Source organism: Hyperolius riggenbachi, chromosome 4 (genome assembly GCF_040937935.1).
Source record: "Hyperolius riggenbachi isolate aHypRig1 chromosome 4, aHypRig1.pri, whole genome shotgun sequence".
Classification (NCBI taxonomy): domain Eukaryota; kingdom Metazoa; phylum Chordata; class Amphibia; order Anura; family Hyperoliidae; genus Hyperolius; species Hyperolius riggenbachi.
In genome coordinates this window covers 124,683,242-124,696,220 of record NC_090649.1, presented here as the reverse complement: position 1 = coordinate 124,696,220, position 12,979 = coordinate 124,683,242, and the positions used below count along the sequence as shown (strand labels likewise).

Genomic DNA, 12,979 nt, shown 5'->3' with positions numbered 1-12,979 from the left:
CTCTATTTGTGGCCAGGTACTCCACTAGCGCTCCAGTACCAAACAAGAGGAAAGGCCTCGCTGGCTCATGCTATCTCCTTCCATTATATTCTCGCCTATTCAGGACACCACATTTACAGCAATGGCTCTTTATAAATGCTAAGGACTCTGAATGCTTTATTTTGAGTTTTGCTTAAGATGATGAAGACACTACAAGCCAAAACAGCCATTAGTCTAGGTTCAGGCTAGGTCATTGCATAGCGTACCCTGTAAAACAGGATCACATCGCATTGGAGGGGAAAATGCATACAGTGCAGCATTCAGTGCATGAATAGTATGCCTCATTGCAACTGCGCACAAGGGGCTTGATTCACTCAACCGTGATAACTCAAATATCACACCTTATCAAAGTTAACACGCCTTATCAGAGTAGCATAGCAAGTGCTACGAACCCGCAGGGGCCCAGGGCAGGACGAGTGCCATTGCCAATTAGCAGGCATAAGTTTGTAGCGCTCGCTATGCTACTCTAAGGGGTGTTAACTTTGATAAGGTGTGATATCTTTAATAAGGTGTGATATTTGAGTTATCACAGTTTAGTGAATCAAGCCCATTATGCGGTGCTCCCCTTATGCCAACAGATTCCAGTGCACTTCTGATGCACCAATGTGAACGTATCATTACAGTATAATTGCATTGTATTTCCAATATGATTAAGTTGTCAGATGCAATGCTGAAGTGTGAACTTAGCCTTCGACGACTAGGTTTTGCCTTTGATATCTGTACAGCTTAGGCTCCTGTCACACTTGATCCGTTGTGGTGTGCATCCACAGACATAGGATCACACTGCTATGCTGATGAATAGTCGCATTCCACGTTCTCAGTAAGAAGCGACAGATGCAGTGCAGCATACAGCCCATAGACTTACGCTTGCTCCGCACCCTGAAACGCATGTTTCGCCCAGTAACTGCAGGCAGTGTGTCATTCTGGCGGTACTCGTCGCACTGCACACCGAACTGTATGAAAGGCCCCATTGAAATGTAATGGCACCGTGTTTCAATGCGATTATATTCTCCAATACAACAAATAAAGTTTGAGTCATTAGAAATTGGTTGGGACACATTTGGTCAGCCAGCAGATTTACTCTCATGGTAGGAAGCCTCCCGCTTCTCCTCTTCCCTCCCCTCACCATACGACAGAACATACAGCTGAAAACAACGAATGGCTTTATAGCTTCAAGCTGCCATAGACCGCTGGCCTAAAAATAGAATGAGGGGGAGGAAGGCTATACATGCCCACACTACTGGTTCTCTTGTTCTGGAGAAACAACTACAAGTAAATAAGATTATCTCCCCTGTTCTTCCAACAGTACAGAACTTCGCTGCTTTTTTTTTCTACATACGAAAATTAGAGATCGCATAAACCAAAAAATTTTTATATGGCCATGAATGGGTTAAATACCATATATACTTGACTAGAAATCAGTGTCTGACTGGGAGCTGAAAAAGCTGAGGAAATCCACTTCCAGGCCAAGCAGCAGTAATCAGGTGTTGCTGCTCACAGTGAAGACTTGCTGCAGGAGAGTAATAACACAGGGCTACTGCTGCTTGGCCAGCAGGTGGATTTCCTCAGTTTTTCCACCTCCCAGTCTGACACCGCTAGATGTCTAGAAATGTAGGTCTGACTCACTAAATAAAAGTATAGGGGTCAACTTATACACGAGTTAAGAGCAACACTGAGCACTCTGAGTAATGTTTGTAACTACAGTATAAGTGACATTTCCTTTGGCACAAATTTACCCAATGATGACACTTTCTTGATAAAGGCAATGCCAGAAAAAGCAGGGGAAAAATACTGGGCTGCAGGAAGGGGGTCAATAATTGCTGCACTTGGTCACTAAGTGCAGCTGTTAATTCTTCCTGGTCACCAAGTGCAGCCATTAACTTTGCTGGGTAGACATATTTGAGTCAATAAAAATTCCAGCTTATCCTTTTGGGGACCACCAATATGAAATCCTACGCTGCAATTGTGGCTGATGTGACGTAGGACTTACACCACCCACTGTTTCCGCTCCAGACGCATTTGTGCACACCCAAGAGGGGAGATTAAGCTGTCATATGACAGCTGACATCTCCCCTCAGTGATCAGGCACCATCGAGCTTGTTTCCTGATCACTATGATCACTGGCGGATCATAGTGATTACCATTAGAGATGCAGTGGTAGGGGGAAAGAAGAGCATCCACTCACCTTCCTGACATTCCCCCAGCGATTGGCGCTCCCCTCCGCTCTGGCCAGCATCTCCAATCCCTCTGACATAAGTTCCAGGTCGCGGCTTAATGACATCATCAAGCAGCGACTCGGGACTTTGCAGCAGTACAAGTGGGGTCGCCAGCCAGAGCGGAGGGGTCCACAGCGGCTCATCACTGGAGCCTGGGAGGTGAGTAAAGGCTGCCTGTACTACGAGGGACACCTGGCCACAATAGGGAGACCATGCCCACCTAAGCCCTAGCAGGGATCCGGCTGCCTGATCCCCCCCAAACGTGCCCCCCAATGCAAAATCGCCTGGTCCTTAAGGGGGGTTAGGCAATCGGTCCCAAAAGGGTTAAGAGGGTCAATTATTGAAGTAAACTTATACACAAGGTATTTGGGAAACCACTATCGGTCAGCATACATTTTTTGTACAAACAAAATGTATGCTAGGGAAAAAATGTAAACCTGAAGTGAGAGCCATATGGAGGCTGCCATATTTATTTCCTTTTAAACAATACCATTTGCCTGGCAGTCCTGCTGATCCCTTTGGCTGCAGTAGTTTCTAAATCACACACCTGAATCAAGCATGTGGCTAGCCCAGTCAGATTTTTGTCAGAAAAATCTGATCTGCATGCTTGTTCAGGGTCTGTGGCTAAAAGTATTAAAAAAGAGGAGAATTAGCAGGACAGTCAGGCAACTGGCATGGTTTAAAAGGAAATAAATATGACAGCCATATCCCTCTCACTTCAGGTTCCCTTTAATTGGCCACTGACACAAACACAAAAAATCATTGCGCAGTCAAAGTGAAAATGTAAAATGTCTATACATAGCTGCACATTTTAAATATGCCATTCAGGAAACATCAGCAGTGAACAAATGTCTGGTTTTACCACATGCAATGTTTAAGAGGGCTGTACTATTTTCCGTGATAAAATAAAGTTATACGATATTGAACAGCACTAGACGCAGGTCTGTGTGGTCTCCAGCATCTTCCCCTTGCATTATTTCTCTCAGTTTACTGTAACACATACCAGGGTCATGACGGCACCTTCTATGCAAGCCCATGAGATAAGCAGCATATAAGCCAGGTCCAGGGCGGAAGCTCCTCTGACGATAGTAGTATGGTGGAAATGCCACACTTGTCAAGACTATGACGCAGCTCTTTTGATGGTAGCTGTGAGGAGTAGCGGGTTGAGAGAAGTCCACCTGCTTATATTAGGGTAGGAATTCCTGGATACCGGTGAAATGATTCTCACACGAGATGGTGTGCGTGTGTGTGTGTGTGTGTGTGTGTCTGCGCTAGCTTGCCTGACCTACTTTTTACTTACTATAAACACTGAGAAAACAAATGGCATGTTCTGCTTCATAAAGCTGTCATTTCCAGAAAGCAACGCTCTTGTTCAATCTGCTGTTTGTTTTTACAATATGTGCATTTGCATCTACAAGCAATAAATCTCTGCCTAATAAGCAGGAAGCTCCCTGGCCTATCTCCACCTGCGGATCTGCAACAGGCCAGATATTAAGTGTGGCCTACTTATAAAGCAAGATAATAGATTACAAATGACCTGTAATATCTCTAACTGGATATAATGAATGCACAATGCCCTGCCACAGCAGTGGGCATTCTCCTACATGATGGGTTGGATTTAGGCTCAGTTCCCATGGCTTGCGTTATAACATAGTGGGCATAGGACAGCCCGATGAAAAGGTGGGACAGATCCACACGTTTGAAAGCACCCTGTCACACACACACCCGTGACAGGGCACCTTTTTCCAGACAGATTTTTTGGGTTTTTTTGCCACTTATTTCATGAAAAGCAAACACCCCCACTCAGACTGCAATAGAAACCACAAAAATACTGTAAAATGTATATGTTGTACTGAATGCAAGCAAAGTTAGGGGCCTTTCACACTTGTGCGCTTTACTAGCGCTTTCAGCATCGCTCAAAAGCGCTAGCGTTTCAAAAAGCGCTTGTTCAATGTATGGTCTATGATTTTGTTCTCATCTAAGCATTTAGCGTTTTGCTGAAACACAAATGCGTAGCATGCAGCATTTTCTGAGCGATTGGCGTTTCAATGTTAAAGAGGAACTCCAGTGAAAATAATGTAATAAAAAAGTGCTTCATTTTTACAATAATTATGTATAAATGATTTACTGTATATTCCTGTGTATAAGACTACTTTTTAACCCTTGAAAATCGTATGAAATGTTGGCGGTCGTCTTATACGCCGGGTGTCATTGATGCCGGGTGATACACCCTATCCTGTTACCGCATCTCAGATCTCCCTGCTGAGGAAGCGCAATCTATTCTTCCATATCGCTCTGATAAACAGGTAGACAAGGAGAGCTGACCAGTCTACTTAAGGAGAGTTGACCAATGCAACAAGTCAATTGACTATATACTGTTATATACTGGGTAACACATACAGTACAGCACCAGTATCTGTTCATACACAGCACCAGTACATGATTTTTTTTTTTTATTTTTTTTTTTATTTGGTGTGTGTTGGAAGAAGGGTAGTCTTATACGGTGAGTATATCCCAAACTCTATATTTAACTGGAAAAGTTGGGGGGGTCGTCTTATACGCCCAGTCGTCTTATACGCCGGAATATACGGTAGTGAGTTTGACAATTGTAAAATATTTGAAATCCCCGATTTATATTCTGACATTTAGAATCAGAATCGTTTTATTTCGCCAAGCATGACTGGGTCATGCACGGAACTGGGTTTGGCACAATACTGAGCGGTACATAGACAGAAAGGCAGGACAAAGCATCAGAATAAGACAATAATGTTTACATAAACAGATATACAATCAACATCAAATCAAATATACAGTGGGTTGCAAAAGTATTCGGCCCCCTTGAAGTTTTCCACATTTTGTCATATTACTGATACAAACATGAATCAATTTTATTGGAATTCCACGTGAAAGACCAATACAAAGTGGTGTACACGTGAGAAGTGGAACGAAAATCATGCATGATTCCAAAACATTTTTACAAAAAAATAACTGCAAAGTGGTGTGTGCATAATTATTCGGCCCCCTTTGATCTGAGTGCAGTCAGTTGCCTATAGACATTGCCTGATGAGTGCTAATGACTAAATAGAGTGCACCTGTGTGTAATCTAGTGTCAGTACAAATACAGCTGCTCTGTGAGGGCCTCAGAGGTTGTCTAAGAGAATATTGGGAGCAACAACACCATGAAGTCCAAAGAACACACAGGGATCAAGTTATTCAGAAATTTAAAGCAGGCTTAGGCTACAAAAAGATTTCCAAAGCCTTGAACATCCCACGGGGCACTGTTCAAGCGATCATTCAGAAATGGAAGGAGTATGGCACAACTGTAAACCTACCAAGACAAGGCCATCCACCTAAACTCACAGACCGAACAAGGATAGCACTGATCAGAAATGCAGTCAAGAGGCCCATGGTGACTCTGGACTAACTGCAGAGATCTACAGCTCAGGTGGGAGACTCTGTCCATAGGACAACTATTAGTCATGCACTGTACAAAGTTGGCCTTTATGGAAGAGTGGCTAGAAGAAAGGCATTGTTAACAGAAAGCATAAGAAGTCCCATTTGCAGTTTGCCACAAGCCATGTGGGGGACACAACAACCATGTGGAAGAAGGTGCTCTGGTCAGATGAGACCAAAATGGAACTTTTTGGCCAAAATGCAAAACGCTATGTGTGGCGGAAAACTAACACTGCACATCACTCTGAACAAACCATCCCCACTGTCAAATATGCAGTTGGTAGGGCACTGATGGAGGGTGGGAGAATATTAAGTTTAGGAGGAGTTTAGGAGGCTAAGGGCCATAGGGAAGAAAGAGTTCTTGTGTCTGGTGGTCCTGATGGGGATAGCCCGGAGTCTCCGGCCCAATGGAAGTGGGGTGAAAAAGCAGTAGCCCGGGTGTGGGGGGTCACTTGCGATCCTCAGTGCCCTGGCACGCAGTCTTGTATTGTACAGAAAGTCAAGTGGAGGCAGAGGTCTCCCAGTGATTCTCTCTGTCGACCTGATGGTCCTCTGTAGCTGGCAGTGGCTCCTGCATACCAGACCGAGATGGCGGAGCAGATGATTTAACACATGGTGACATTTTTACTGCTGGCAGGTGATGTAGCTGCTGCTCGGTTTTGGCAGTTGGAAACAGCTGTAAACAGCCATTTTCCACAATGCAACAGAGTTCACAGACTGGAAACTGCCAAGAGTACGTACTCAGAATTTCTTTGTAGGAGGGGTTTCACCACAATATCCGCCACACAGCGCCCCCTGATGGTCTGTTTGTGAAAAGGAATAGATTTCTCATGTAAAAGGGGGTATCAGCTACTGATTGGGATAAAGTTCAATTCTTGGTCGGAGTTTCTCTTTAAGTACTAGCTATTAGCTAATCACTGAAAAAACTGCTTTCTATACAGTGAAAGATCGATTGGAAAGCGCTCATAAAAACCCGCTTGCGCTTAGCAATGTTAGGTGTGAATGGGCCCTAAAACTCTTGCCTGGCAAAGAGCTTCTACATGCAGGGGATAGATAAAAAAGGTCAATCGTTCATAAATTTTAGCTCTGTGGCACTAAAAGACTATGTGAAAGACTTTGTCATATAGTGGTGACAATAAAAAACATTAAACCTACTTTTTTTAGGTTTTAAACAGAAAATAAAACTCTGGGCTTCTAAAACAAAAAGTAATTTTAGGAGTAGGAGTATAGATACAATTGTTTATCTCACCAGTATATTTTCACCTCCGGTTTCCTTTAGGGCCCTTTCACATATATCGGGTGAAGCTGCCGTGAGGTATGCTCCCCTGTCGCAAAAGCAATGAAAGTCTATGGAGAATTTCATATTCACGTGATGTGTCGTGCTGCGACAGAACTGGTCAAACCTACACAATCCCATTGCAAAGTCATCCGTGTTTTACCGCATGATCCATGCCTACTGCACGGATTATGCAGTAATGCAAGTCTATAGTGACACAGTAAGTGTAAACGGCGGAGCACAGTGTGACGGACTGACAGGAATCCAGCAGGGAGTGAGTCACTGAACAGGGGTGGGCCTATGCATATGACCCTGTTGGTGCACTCTGGGTAATATAGAATCTGGTTTTGTGCAGTGTGGTGATGCTGTGGCAGGCTCCCTGCCGATGGATTATCGCACTGCACGTGGATAAAAACAGCCTTGAAGAGAAACTCCGACCAAGAATTGAACTTTATCCCAATCAGTAGCTGACACACCCTTTTAAATGAGAAATCTATTCCTTTTCGCAAAAAGACCATCAGGGGGCGCTGTATGACTGATATTGTGGTATAACCTCTCCCACAAGAAACTCTGAGGACAGTGGTACTCCTGGCAGTTTCCTGTCTGTGAACCTTGTTGCATTGTGGGAAATAGCTGTTTACAGCTGTTTCCAACTGCCAAAACAGCAAGCAGCATCTACATCATCTGCCAACAGTAAAAATGTCACCATGTAATAAATGTCAGAATGTAAATCAGGGATTTAAAAGATTTTACAATGCGCAATCACTGACTAAATCATTTATACATAATTGTAAAAATGAAGCACTTTTTTATTACATTATTTTCACTGGAGTTCTTCTTTAAGCAAAAGAAGTGATGATTATATGACTTGCTTGAGGACTAGCATATAAAAAAATGGTCACAAATTGCAAGGGACATACGCTACATGAAATCACCATTAACAGCACAATGTGTATGTATTCTTCAGTCACAAAGTGTAATGTGAACAAACTACCTTCAGGGATAAGCATGTGACTGAGGAGATCCATCATGTGCAGACAGTATAAACGCACTTTGTGCTGCTCGCATCTTTCATTCCATATGCTATGAGACCCAGTCACATGGCTGCTATTCTCCAGACTCTGAAATACTTTATATCTTACAAATAAGACAGGGCGTCCTCAGTTGTAATGCAAAAAGCCAGGGAAACCTTGTGACATGCAGTTCTGAAGTTATGCCAGATGCCTGAGGGCAGCATTAAGGCAGTCAGACCGTGACCACGTTGCATACAATGTCAAATGTCATTTTGGTTCCATGACCGGTTCCTGATCAGATGCTGGACTTTTCTTAATTATATACATGCACTTTTTCTGCCATTCAAGCTTTGTAAGTAGAAGAAGAAAACAGCGCCAGAGATTGTGGCGCAGCCAAAGGTCGTAATAGGAATTACACCTATAGCAGGGCTCAGACAAATTACTTTTAAAACAGCAATAGCTGGCAGCCGAAATACATCCAACCCCTAAGTCTGTGGCAGCCTGGAGGGGGAAGGATAATGAACGCCGCCAGAACTTTTGCAGGAGCAGGGAGAGCAGTTTTGTTTTGGCTTCACCTTGCACCCAAATTTCCCGGCAGCTTAATTGTATGTATGCAGAAAAATGATGCATAACAGCATCACATTTCCTTTCTTTTTGGTGCACTTCTCTTACACCATTTTGGCTGTTACATCACAGGCTTCAAAGTCACCAGGCTGCTAATCAGGACTTCCACAGTGATACCCCACAGCTGAGAAGTATCATACTGACCCATTCTCCTTACTTAACATTGTTGGGGCCTGATTCACATAGCTTTTCTGTTAAATTATCTCACCTTATTTATTAACTCACAATTTACCTCAATTGACATAACTCATAATTTACCTCTCCTTATCTAACTTAACTTATGGTGTAGCTCTCCTTATTGATTTATCTCAAGTATTATCTCTCCTTATTTGTTTATCTCATATATTAGCACTCCTTACAGTCAAGGTGAAAAATAAGTAGCCTTTGTGAATCAACCCCATTGTCCTCTCCATATCACAAGGCCTTCTGGGAGTGAAGGGAGGCATGGTCCAGCTGTGGCAAAACATCCCCTCCACTCAGGACATAGAAGGGGGCTTGGATGAGCTGGGGTAGAATTTGGACAGGGATGCTCTTCAAGTCTGCCAAGGAGTGTAACCCTGGAGAACTACAAGTCACAACAGTTATTATTATTATTGTTTGTATAGCACTTACATAGCACTGTAGTAAACACTGCTGCGGTTTACTGAGAAACACTGGTATTTCTAGCATACTGGTATGGCTCTTGCCTTTGATGTAAGATTTGAGCCTTTGATTAGGGTTCGAAATCCTCAGGCTCGAGCCAGTATGTAAGCAAGGAGTCTTTGGGCAAGGCTCCCTAATGATCCGGGTTGCCTGTAGAGCCCACTCTAAGTGGCTGAAGCCCTGAAACCCGTTGAATCTACCAGGAGAAAAGCACAATATAAATGTTCTGTGCCTTCTTAGCATTTTTTTTTGTTAATTCCACTTCTATTACCCCTGTAGTGGGATACACTATACGTTTAATAAAGGTATTGGTCTCGACAAAAGCTTTATCTGTAGGCAAGGCATTGGACATACACTAAGTAATTTCAATGAAAGCTGTCAGTAAGTGTATTTAGCTGATGCAGTTCCATGTTGCATACACTTCACATGCCAGGTGGAAGTATTAGTACCTCATGGGATATCTGTAATTATTGATAAATGACTGTCACAGTGAGCACCTTATGGCACCACCTGTATACTGTAGTACAATTACTGAGCCTGCATGGGATGAGCCTACTGCTGAGGTGCACATTCTGACATAAATACATCAGGTACTGAAGTGACCAGTTGGCATCCCTGGTGACTCTCTGCTAGAAAAGAGGTCTTCTTTTACATCCGCTGAGCAGATATTTTAATGCTTGTCTTTCTAAATACACTTCCAATGAGCATGAAGACAGCTGAGGCTCCCTATATTATAGGCTCAGCTTAAAGAGGTACTGTAGTGACAAATACAAGAATGCAGTGCTCTCCCCAGGCTCTATTAGCCGGGCGTTCCACCCGGCTAGTTTTGGTGAGCACCTGGCTGTCATCGGCTCACTTCCTCCTCTGCCGTAAGCAGAGTTGTGCAGGGAAGCACCAGCCCTGTATTCTCTCATCTTGCCCCACCCGTCTATATTTTCATGCCACCAGGCTACTTTAAGCCACCAAGCTGAAAAAAAAATTCTGGGGATAACACTGGAATGTAATACATTATTCAGGATACCCACTTTTACCATAACTATCCTGGTTTCAGCATGAGAAACTTTCTATATCTATATATTGGTATGCAACCATGCCCTCCCAGTAATGTTTAGCCCAAGTTATTTAGCTATGCAGAATTCTTCCCCCAGAGTATTCTGGGAGACCAGGTATATTTTCTATTGGCTTCGGAGTTCTTAATAAACAAACATTTGCACCGGACAGGACTAAAGATGTCGTCACCTGTGATAAATTTCACAATGTAAATGGGGTTGAGGAGAATTTTACAATTGGCAAAAAAAGTGTATAAACTGTGTTAAATTTATAAATGAATATTGTGGAGAGAAAAAAAAGCAATCTTATTCATTTTCATTCCAGTTCCTCTTTAACCTCCCTGGCGTTCAATTTCCCCAGGATTTCTGTGCAAAAAGTGATAATATTTTTAAAACTTTTTTTCCCTGTAACTTGGCAAAATATGTCAAGCAAGGGTCTAGTATACAGTGCAAGAGAGTATTGATGTGTATGCACGTTTATACTGTTCACAGCATGTTTTTATGGACGGATATATCTGTCCATACCGCTAGGGAAGTCAAAAGGTTTACCATGAATGCACACTTCCTATTATACTGGAGAAGCCCTCATTATAACTTGAGCAGCTCTTCTATACAACGTTCTGGTCATGAATATTTGGAAATGGAGCACCTCTGCAGGCAGACTGTTACATCTGCTGCATCACTAATTGGTCCTGAATACAGCGGCACATACTCAGGAGAGTCACACTGCCACTGCTGGGATGTTGGGCGGCACAGTAAGGTCTGGTTCACACTGGCGGTAAAACGCAAATCGGAAGGGAAGGGATCGGATGCGAATGGATCCAATGTTAAGCTATGGATCTGTTCACACCTGTCTGTTCAAACGTATCTATTCCGTATGATCCGTTGAACGCACTACAAATTTGGTTCTACAGCAATTTTTCTAGACTGCTGAGCCCAGCGAAACAGAAGCTGAAGCGCTGCATTGGGGAAATGAGAAAATGGACCATTCTAAGCAGACTTTGCTGATGGGGGTCTGGGGGGGTGTTATGGGGAAATGGAACAGAAGCAGCAGAAGGCAAACGGAGTGAAAACGGAGCCAATCGACCAGTAATCAGATCTGGTTTCATGGAACCGTTTGCCACTTAACGCAAGTGTGAACCGGGCCTAAACATGGAATGGTCCATCTTCAATGTAAATGGTAGAGAGTATCTATCCATCCATCCATCTCACTTCCTGTGCAGAAAAAATACAGCATGTTTAGAAGGTGACTGTCCAGTGCACTGTCTGCCTATGACTCTGGCACATACCTGAATCAGCAACATGATGCAGGAGATTATGTGCTTAACCACTTTACCACCGCAGTAGAGTGTATCTACGCTCCTTTGAACATCCTTTCCCCACCAGGAGCGTAGATACGCGCACCCCCGCCGCTGTCTGTGATCCAGCTCGCTAGTGTGCACGCTCCCACGCTCATGCACGCCGCCGCCCGCTCGCCCGGAGATCAATGAACGGGAAAAATCGTTCTCGTTCGTTGATCTAAGCCCCCCGCAATGATCGGCTGCTTCTATGAGAAGCAGCGCGATCTTTGTGAAAAAAAAAAAGTTTCCCAGCCTCATTGCACTTCCTGTAAGCGTACTTCCTACGCTTAAAGGACGCATGCACAAAAAATGACTGGGGTCATCTTGTGGCCAAATAGTAGAACTACACCCAAAACCATTTTTCATATATTAAAATATATCGTTTTACATTATAAATTAACTCATTACCTCCCACACTCCCCCCAAAAAATACATAAATAGTTACCTTAGGGACTGAACTCTTTAAATATATATGTCAAGAGGGTATAACACTGTTACTTTATAAACTATGGGCTTGTAATTAGGGATGGACGCAAAACTGAAAAAAAATGCACCTTTATTTCCAAATAAAATATTGGCGCCAAACATTAAGATAGGGATGTAATTTAAATGGTGTAATAACCGGTACAAATGGGCAAATAAATGTCATGGATTTTAATTACAGTAGCAGGCATTATTTAAAAACTATAATGGCCGAAAACAGAAAAATAATGATTTTTCCCCCACATTTTTTCCTGTTTTCTCATTTAAAACACATTTAGAATAAAATAATTCTTGGCATAATGTCCCACCTAAAGAAAACCTAATTGGTGGCAAAAAAACAAGATATAGTTCATTTCATTGCGATAAGTAATGATAAAGTTATAGACGAATGAATGGAAGGAGCGCTGAAAGGTGAAAATTGCTCTGGTGCTCCAGGGGTAAAACCTCTCAGTTGTGAAGTGGTTAAAGGCAGCTGACATAGAAGCAAACAATAATGCTGATACTTGTGTTGTGGAATCAGGGATCTGTGTAATTTGGGGGTCTGGTGGTGTCAGTGAACTTGGCCTCACTCAGACAGCCTAAGGCTACTCCACACGGAAGGCACACTATTTCTACGCCTTCTGAAAACCTATAACTGTACACTGTCAAGATTTAAAAAATCACATTCTGTGGTTTCAGAAAATCAGAGCAATCTTTCCCTGAACCAAGCGCAGAGACTGTACAGAAGGAAGCGAGGGCGTGAACTAGCATATAAAAAACAGAATCACGTATTTTGTGGTCAAATTCCAAGGGCAAAGTATGTAAACAGTGACATTGTATGTAAGGAATTGTGCTGTAAAGATAA

General features: G+C 43.0%; 1 protein-coding gene across 6 annotated transcripts in view; it reads right to left on the bottom strand.

Moving 5' to 3' along the window:
• PIK3CB (phosphatidylinositol-4,5-bisphosphate 3-kinase catalytic subunit beta) overlaps positions 1–12,979 on the bottom strand; it is a 266,903-nt gene that overhangs the window by 183,539 nt on the left and 70,385 nt on the right. Inside the window, exon 1 of one of the 6 annotated variants that reach the window (XM_068280543.1) lies at positions 3,259–3,330. The exons of the other annotated variants lie outside the window; for them this stretch is intronic. The gene's annotated coding sequence lies outside the window, so the exon portion shown is untranslated. Of the gene's footprint in view, positions 1–3,258; positions 3,331–12,979 lie in introns of those variants that run through there. 6 annotated transcript variants of the gene reach the window in all.